Raw genomic sequence first — 7,763 nt, 5'->3', positions numbered from 1 at the left:
CACTCTTGGGCATATACCCAAAGAATGCTCAATCATACCACAAAAAACATGCTCAACTATGTTCATAGCAGCATAATTCATAATAGCCAGAACCTGGAAACAACCTAGATGCCTGTCAGCTGAAGAATGGATTAAGAAAATGTGGTACATATACACAATGTAGTACTATTCAGCAGAGAAAAACAATGACATCATGAAATTTGTAGGCAAATGGATGGAACTAGAAAATACCATCCTGAGTAAAATAATGAGACTCAGAAGGACAAACATGGTATGTACTCACTCATAAGTGGATACTAGATATAAAGCAGAGGACAATCAGACTGCAACCCACAGATCCAGGAAGGCTATCTACCAGGGAGGACCCTGTGGCCTATAATAAGTTCTGGTTTTGCCCAGTCACTGGGCAAGCTTTAGTGAAACATTTCACTATTAGTATAATAATTTGTACCGTATCAAGTTGATAAAAGAATATGCTGGCTGTACTTTTGGGAGAGGAGGCTAAAATCTTTTTAGATTATGGATTAGCCTATGGAAAAATGTCTGCCTTAAATCAAGCAGTGAGGGGGAAGATAAATAGGAATCTCACTTGCACAACTTAAGTAAAACATAGCTCTCAGAACAGATGAAGATAGATCTCTTCTGTATCCCAGAATCTAATCAATATTCATATGTATAATTCAGCTATCATTTGGCTTAAAAGGGCTTATTGGGAAATGTTACCATTTATACTATTTTCTACAGAGAAAATATTTTCCAGCTTTAAATAACTCTGGACTTTAGAATTATAACCTGTTCTTATATTAAAAAAAAATTGAAGTGGGAAATGCTGAAGGACCACTGAATTCAATGTTGTATTTATGTATCTATATCTGCATAAAATAATGATTATGTTTGTTTAAAAGGATGAACTGTGCGGGGCGGTGGTGGTGCACGCCTTTAATCCCAGCACTCGGGAGGCAGAGCCAGGTGGATCTCTGTGAGTTCGAGGCCAGCCTGGACTACCAAGTGAGTCCCAGGAAAGGCGCAAAGCTACACAGAGAAACCCTGTCTCAAAAAAACAAAAAACAAAAAAAAAAAAAAAAAAAAGGATGAACTGCAAATTTAACAAGAAGTTGTAGATTTTCAACACTGTACACAAACTCCTTTGTTACAAATAAATACTTAGGCTTCTAAAAAAAAGAATTAGCCTCCACTTAAGGCCTGTCTTCCTCCCAGGCTGCCGATGGCAGTTTTCTAGGACTCTTACCACAACTCCATTTTCAAAGAAAGGACACCTACTCGACTTCTTGTGCAAGCAGGCAGCTCCTCTGGGTTTCCTCTTATCAGATTACAATTCCACCCCACCCACGGCATCTTCAGAGGCACCCTACAATCTCACCAAGTCAAAGATGAGCAAGGGGCAAAGGTTTCTTAACACTTTGGGGTGTAACTTGAAAGCCATCAAAATGATCTACACAGCAAACGCTAAGACCATTAATCACGATTTTCTCTCGAGGAGTCTACACCCACCCCTGAGCATGCCCTGCTGCTCTTCCTTACAAAGCACGTGCCCACCGGTGCTCACAGGTGTGTCTTGCTTGCCTCTCTGTCCTTAAGCCTGTATCAGAACGTATTTGGGGGACCAAGTGTGTGGTGGTGCATCCCATTAGCCCCAGCACTCTGGAGGCAGAGACCAGGCAGATCTTTGTGAGATCGAGTCCAGCCTGGTCTATAGAGTGAGTTCCAGGACAACCAGGGCTATACAGAGAAACCCTGTCTCAAAAAAAAAAAAACAAAAAAAAAAAAAACAAAAAAAAAACCGCCGGGCGGTGGTGGCGCACGCTTTTAATCCCAGCACTCGGGAGGCAGAGCCAGGCGGATCGCTGTGAGTTCGAGGCCAGCCTGGGCTACCAAGTGAGCTCCAGGAAAGGCACAAAACTACGCAGAGAAACCCTGTCTCGAAAAAACCAAAAAAAAAAAAAAAAAAAAAAAAAAAAAAAAAAAAAAAAAAAAAAAAACCACAACAATATTTCAATTTTTAAAAATAAAAAAAAAATGGATAAAAAAAACAAACAAAAATGTTTGTCTCTAACACAGGCTGGAGGGGACCTGAAATCCTAGTTAAATTTTCATGTGCTCTGTTCTTTGCTTTCTAAATCATTAGATAGCACGGGCACAATGGGGGAAGATATTAGACTTCTTTTTCCCTTGTTATTACCAAACTAAACAATAATCCATTTTCCTTTTACCAACTTCCATTTCTCAATTTCTTTGAAATACAGGGAAACTGAGGCAGTAGGTTAATGAACCAGAAACATAAACAAAGCCTGTCATGATTGCTCTTGCCTGTATTCCCTATACTTGAAAGGCTGAGGCAGGAGGATCACTGTGTGAGGCTAGCCCAGTCTACATAGATAGTCCCCCAAGACCACACACAATTGTAAGTACATACAAATTGCCTGGTCAGAACCGATGGAAACGCAGCTCAAGACTGTTTTCCAAGGGAGTTAACCTGCTGTCTTTTCATTTTGCTGATTTTCCAAATAAATAACTATATTTTGTTACTTATTTTTAATTTTTTTGGGGGAAGTGTTTCAAGACAGGGTTTCTCTGTGTAGCCCTGACTGTCCTGCAACTAGTTTTTTATAGACCAGGCTGGCCTCGAACTTACAGAAATCTACCTGCCTCTGCCTTCTCAGTATTGGAATTCAAGGTGTGCTCTACCAATGCCTGGCGCACTTATTTTTAGTTAAAAGCATTGTTTATGTGTATGGGGCATTTTGCCTGCCTGTAGGTCTATGGGCCACATGCATGTCAAGTGCCCACAGAGGCCAGAAGAGGGTGTCAGATCCCCTGGAACTGGAGTTACAGACAATTGTGACCCTCTACGTATTTGAACCTGAGTCAGCTGAATCTGTGCCCTCAACTGCCTTAAACCAGAATACTGGAACATGGGTCTGTATCCCAATACTCCAGAGAAGGAAACAGGGAGAATGGGAGTTCAAGGTCATCTTGGCCTCATGTACTTCCTGGCCAATCTGGGCTACGTGAGAACCTGTCTCAAAATAACAATAAAAACGGCCGCCAGCCAGATGTGGTGGTGCACACCATTAATCCCAGTACTCAGGATGCAGAGGCAGGTGGATCTCTGAGTTCCAGGCCAGCCAGGGCTACAAAGTGAAAACCTGTCTCAAAATAAATAAAATGAATGTCCTCTAAAGGCTCAGTTGCCCAGTTGGTGGGTTTTAGAAAGCTGACTGGACCACGGCAGTGGTTTTGCCTATTCACAACTGACACAGATTGAACCATAATGAGGCAAGATCTAGGTAGAAGCATGTCACTGGGGTATTCCTTTGATGGTTCTATCTTATCCCCAGACCTTTCCTCTCCCCTCCCCTCCCTGCTTCCTGATTGCTGTGAGGTGAGTTGCTTTCCTCTGTCACGATCCTCTGCTTTCCGATAGGTGTGTCCTGAGCCAGGCAGGTCATATGACCACAGACAGCTATCCAAAACCATTGCAAGAGACATTTACCGCTCTTTAAATTATTTGCTCATTTTTTGTGGGTCACAGTTATGAAGAATCACCTCAAGGGAAAGTTAACCAATGTTAAGAGGGTGCAGGGAGGGACCAGGCCGGGAGTGAAAAGGCCACTGCTGGGACATGAATTCTGGGATGGTGGGAACCTGCAGGCGCCAAGGATCTAAACGCCTCAGTGAAATTACGTACAAGGAGCAGGAGAATGACCTGGATCAAGGGACATATGGCAAGAGTAAAGATGTCTTAACTGAGTTGAGTGTAGTGGTACACACCTGTAACCTTAGCATTGGGAAAGCTGAGGCAGAAGGATCACTGTGAGTTCAAGGCCAGCCTGGGGGAAGAGGGGAGGGAGAGAGAGAGAGTAGTTGAGTTTAGGAGAGTTTACTCATTGGGATAAGGAGAAAGGCTTCCAGTAGGGAGGGGGGGAATGGAAGGCCCAGAATGAAATCAATTCAGTTAAGCACAGGTAATGTTCATATGGTGCTAATTGGGATTCCAATGTGAGAAAATACAAATTTAGTTATGTTAGTCGTCGGTTCAGGTTTTTCAAAACAGCCTTCATATTTTTGCTTTTGTTTTCTGAGACAGGGTTTCTCTGTGTAGTTTTGGTGCCTGTCCTGGATCTTGCTCTGTAGACCGGGCTGGCCTCAAACTCACAGAGATCTGCCTGGCTCTGCCTCTTGAGTGCTGGAATTAAAGGCATGTGCCACTGCCGCCCAGCCAGCCTTCATATTTATAGTTTTAAATAAGGAGACTGGACTGGGGAGATGGCTCAGTTGGTAAGGCCGTTGCCGGGCAAGCATGAGGACCTGAGTTTGAATCCCTAGCACCCACATAAAAAGCTAGGCACAATGCACCTATAATCCCTTGAGCTGGGAAGGCAGAGAAAGGTGAGTCTTTGCAGCTCTCTGGTCAGCCAGCTTAATGGGGTCAGTGAGCTCAGTCTCAAAACATAAGGCCAAGGAGGGCTACCGATATGGCTTAGTGGATAAAGGTGTCTGCCACCAAGTCTGATGGCTTGAGTTCAATCCCTGGGACCTGCAGGGTAGAGAGAAAAAGCCAACTCCAGCAAGCTGTCATATGACCTTCACACACATGCATGGGTGCATGCAAATAAATATATAAATGGAAAAAATTAAAATAGAATAAGGCGGATGGAACTGCAGAACGGCTCAGTGTTTAAGAGCACTGGCTGCTCTTTTCAGAGGACCTGGGTTCCGTACTCAGCATCCACATGTTGACTCACAACTATCTGTAACTCTGGCGCCCTCTTCTGGTCTCCATGAGTACTTCACATACCTGGTACACATACCTTGTAGTCGGCAAAACATCAATACACATTTTACTTATTATATAGTAATTACATATATATTATATGTGTATCACACACATACACACACACACACAGACACACACAGAGAGACACACACAGACACGCACACGAGACAATTTTGCTATGTAGCCCAAGCTGTCTGGCTCTCTTTATCCTTCTGCCTCAACATTCTGAGAGCTGGATCACAGGTGTGAACCACCACGTCCAATTCTAAGGAAGTTTTTTTGTTGCTGCTGCTATTTTTAGAGCTTATTTAGTTTATGTTCTGTGTACGGTTGTTTTATCAGCATGCATGTCTGCGCACCCCACGGGTGCAGTGGCTGCTGAGGCTAAAAGAGGTCAGCAGATCCCCTGGGACTGGGGTTAAAAATGGTTGTGAGCTGCCATGTGGGTGCGGGGAATCAAACCCCGTCCTCTGGAAGAGCAACCAGTGCTCTTAACCACTGAGCCATCTCTCCAGCCCTCCCCAGTAAATAAATAAATCTAAAAAAATAAAGTCAAATAAGATAGAAGGTGATTGACCTCTAACCTCCACATCGCATGCTCCTATATATATACACATCAAGGCGGGCACAAGAAACCTAAGTACACAAACATAAACAAGTGGATTAGAAACTAGAGTAGTTGTGTTTGGCAAGGTCTCCCCGGGCTAAGAACCGCTCCTACCTGCTCAGCTACGCCCCCAACTCATTAACCACTACACTGACAATTGTAAGGAAAGTGCAGGTATTTTGTAACAACAACAACAAAAAATTGGGAGTGCTGGCAGGGTGATTGGGAAAGCATCCATTGTGTTGAAGTTGGCAGGTTTTCATTACGCTTTAAGGAACTCCCTTTCAGCTCAGTGGGAAAGTCCTAAGGCACATCTTGGGGTGGGTGTATCTGAAGCCCAGTTCAAAGACTGATATTGAAACCTAATGATATTCACCTCCATTTTAAGAACTGGGAACTAGCCGGGCAGTGGTGGCATACGCCTGTTGTTCAAATGTAGATGGTCTTTTAATTAAAAAAAAAAAAGAAAAAAGAAAGAAAAGAAAAGAAAAAACCAGAGCTAGGCATCAGGGTGAAAATTGAAAGATCAGAGAAGCAGAACAGCCAGTTACTAGTTCTTTTTTTTTTTTTTTTTTGGAGACCATGAAATTTATTTAAAAACAAAACCACTTGGAAAATATATCACAGGCTCGACAGCAAACTGACAAGAATTATCACTGTTTCAAGTAATTAATTGGTATAAATACAGCATAGTGCTTATCCAAAAGACAAGGTGCCATGTTGGTGCAGCAACACTGCACTGCAAAGCCCCAGGCAAAAATGGCATTTGGTGAGGTGTGCCTGTCTAGCTCTACAGTGGTCCTAGCTTTCCTTGGCCCAAGCTGCTTGCTCTTAGGCTTCCTTGTGCTAGAGGATTACCTCTAAAAGGCTCTGCGAGTTCAAGGGGCCGAGGGAGTAATATCGGGTTTGGATTCTGTCAAATTCAGGTTTTCCCAAACCTAGTACTTCTCAACAGTTCCTATTTGACCGTTTATTCTCAGCTCCTGACAATCAAACTCCCTTGCTCTTCATGGGGATGTGTCACTTTGCCCCAGATGTCAGAGAAGGAAGCTGTTTCCCACGCACAGTAGGATACTGCCCTGCTTCTTCAGGGGCTTCCAGAATGACAGGATTTGAAGAAATAGACTTTCCCATCTTGAGGGCCAAAACTTACAAGGAACCTTTAGAAGCTATTCAAACTTCTCTCCCTCCTGTATCTATCTAAAATCCACTTTGTGCCCTTGCATGTAAGACAAACCGAAAGGTTCTAGAAGGAAACCTTTTCCTCCCTCTAAATGACTAGCCGACTGAGTGTTCTTTCAGAGCACATGCAAGGTGTGTGTGGTAAACAGGAGCTTGGCAGAGAGACCCACTTCTCAATCTTTACCAGCAGGCTGAAGAAAGCTGCCAGCTCGATGTCTCTGTGGTGAGAATCTGAGCCCTCGGTATAAGGGCAATCTCTCCGGCCAGAACAAGCACTGGCCCGCGACAATTTAGGTCTAGAATTCTCCCCCTGTGCTATCTGTGATCCAAATTTTAGCACCAGCTTCTTTTTTTTTTTTTTTTTTTTTTTTTTTTTTTTTTTTGAGACAGGGTTTCTCTGTGTAGCTTTGTGCCTATCCTGGAACTCACTTGGTAGCCCAGGCTGGCCTCGAACTCACAGAGATCCGCCTGGCTCTGCCTCCCGAGTGCTGAGATTAAAGGCGTGCGCCACCAGCACCCGGCATGCACCAGCTTCTTTCCACTTCACCTTCTAAGATGCAGATGCAAAGGAACTGGTGTCCAGGGGTGAGTGGCATTTGCCTGGAACTTGCTGTGTCCTGGGTTTTCCTCATTCATCAACACTGCTTGTAAACTTCCATTCTTCCTTTTAAATAGCGTGCCCTCAGCCCCACGGTCACTGGCAAACCATTTTACTTCCCGATGGATGACAGAGACGCCTTCATCTTTTTGGTCATTGTTGGGATGAGGCGCATGGGGTCGTCCACACACTTGGCCACACAGCTGTCCAGCTGCCGCTTCACCTGCAGCTCCTTATTTCCTGCGTCTATCGAGTCTTTGGCTTTGTCTTTGCAACGCATGGTGCACCGGGCCAGGCGGTCCTGGAACCTTTCCAGCTCACTGGTCCCCAAGGCCTGAGCTTGAGCCAAAGGCGCATGGCAGCGCTCGAGGCATTGGTGCCCCGGCTGCATAGAGGCCTGGTTGTCCTCACAGCAGTTGGCGCTACGCCGGAACACGAGGCCCTGCATCTTCCGGATGGTCTCTATCTCTACGCTTTTCACCATGGCGTCCACAGTCTGCTGCACTCGGAGTTGCTGCACCTCTGCCAAGGCGACCCTGAGCTGCCGCGCCAGCGCCTGCGTGCACTCGCTGCGCTCC

The 7,763-nt window shown here is 44.8% G+C and overlaps 1 pseudogene; it reads right to left on the bottom strand.

Annotated features, from left to right (window-relative positions):
* Nucleotides 1-7,117: 7,117 nt before the first annotated feature.
* LOC102910408 (protein FAM136A pseudogene) lies at nucleotides 7,118-7,763 on the bottom strand (annotated as a pseudogene).

Source organism: Peromyscus maniculatus, chromosome 23 (assembly GCF_049852395.1).
Source record: "Peromyscus maniculatus bairdii isolate BWxNUB_F1_BW_parent chromosome 23, HU_Pman_BW_mat_3.1, whole genome shotgun sequence".
Taxonomy (NCBI): Eukaryota; Metazoa; Chordata; class Mammalia; order Rodentia; family Cricetidae; genus Peromyscus; species Peromyscus maniculatus.
The sequence above is the reverse complement of the archived record's forward strand: the minus strand, read 5'-3'. Positions and strand labels throughout refer to the sequence as shown.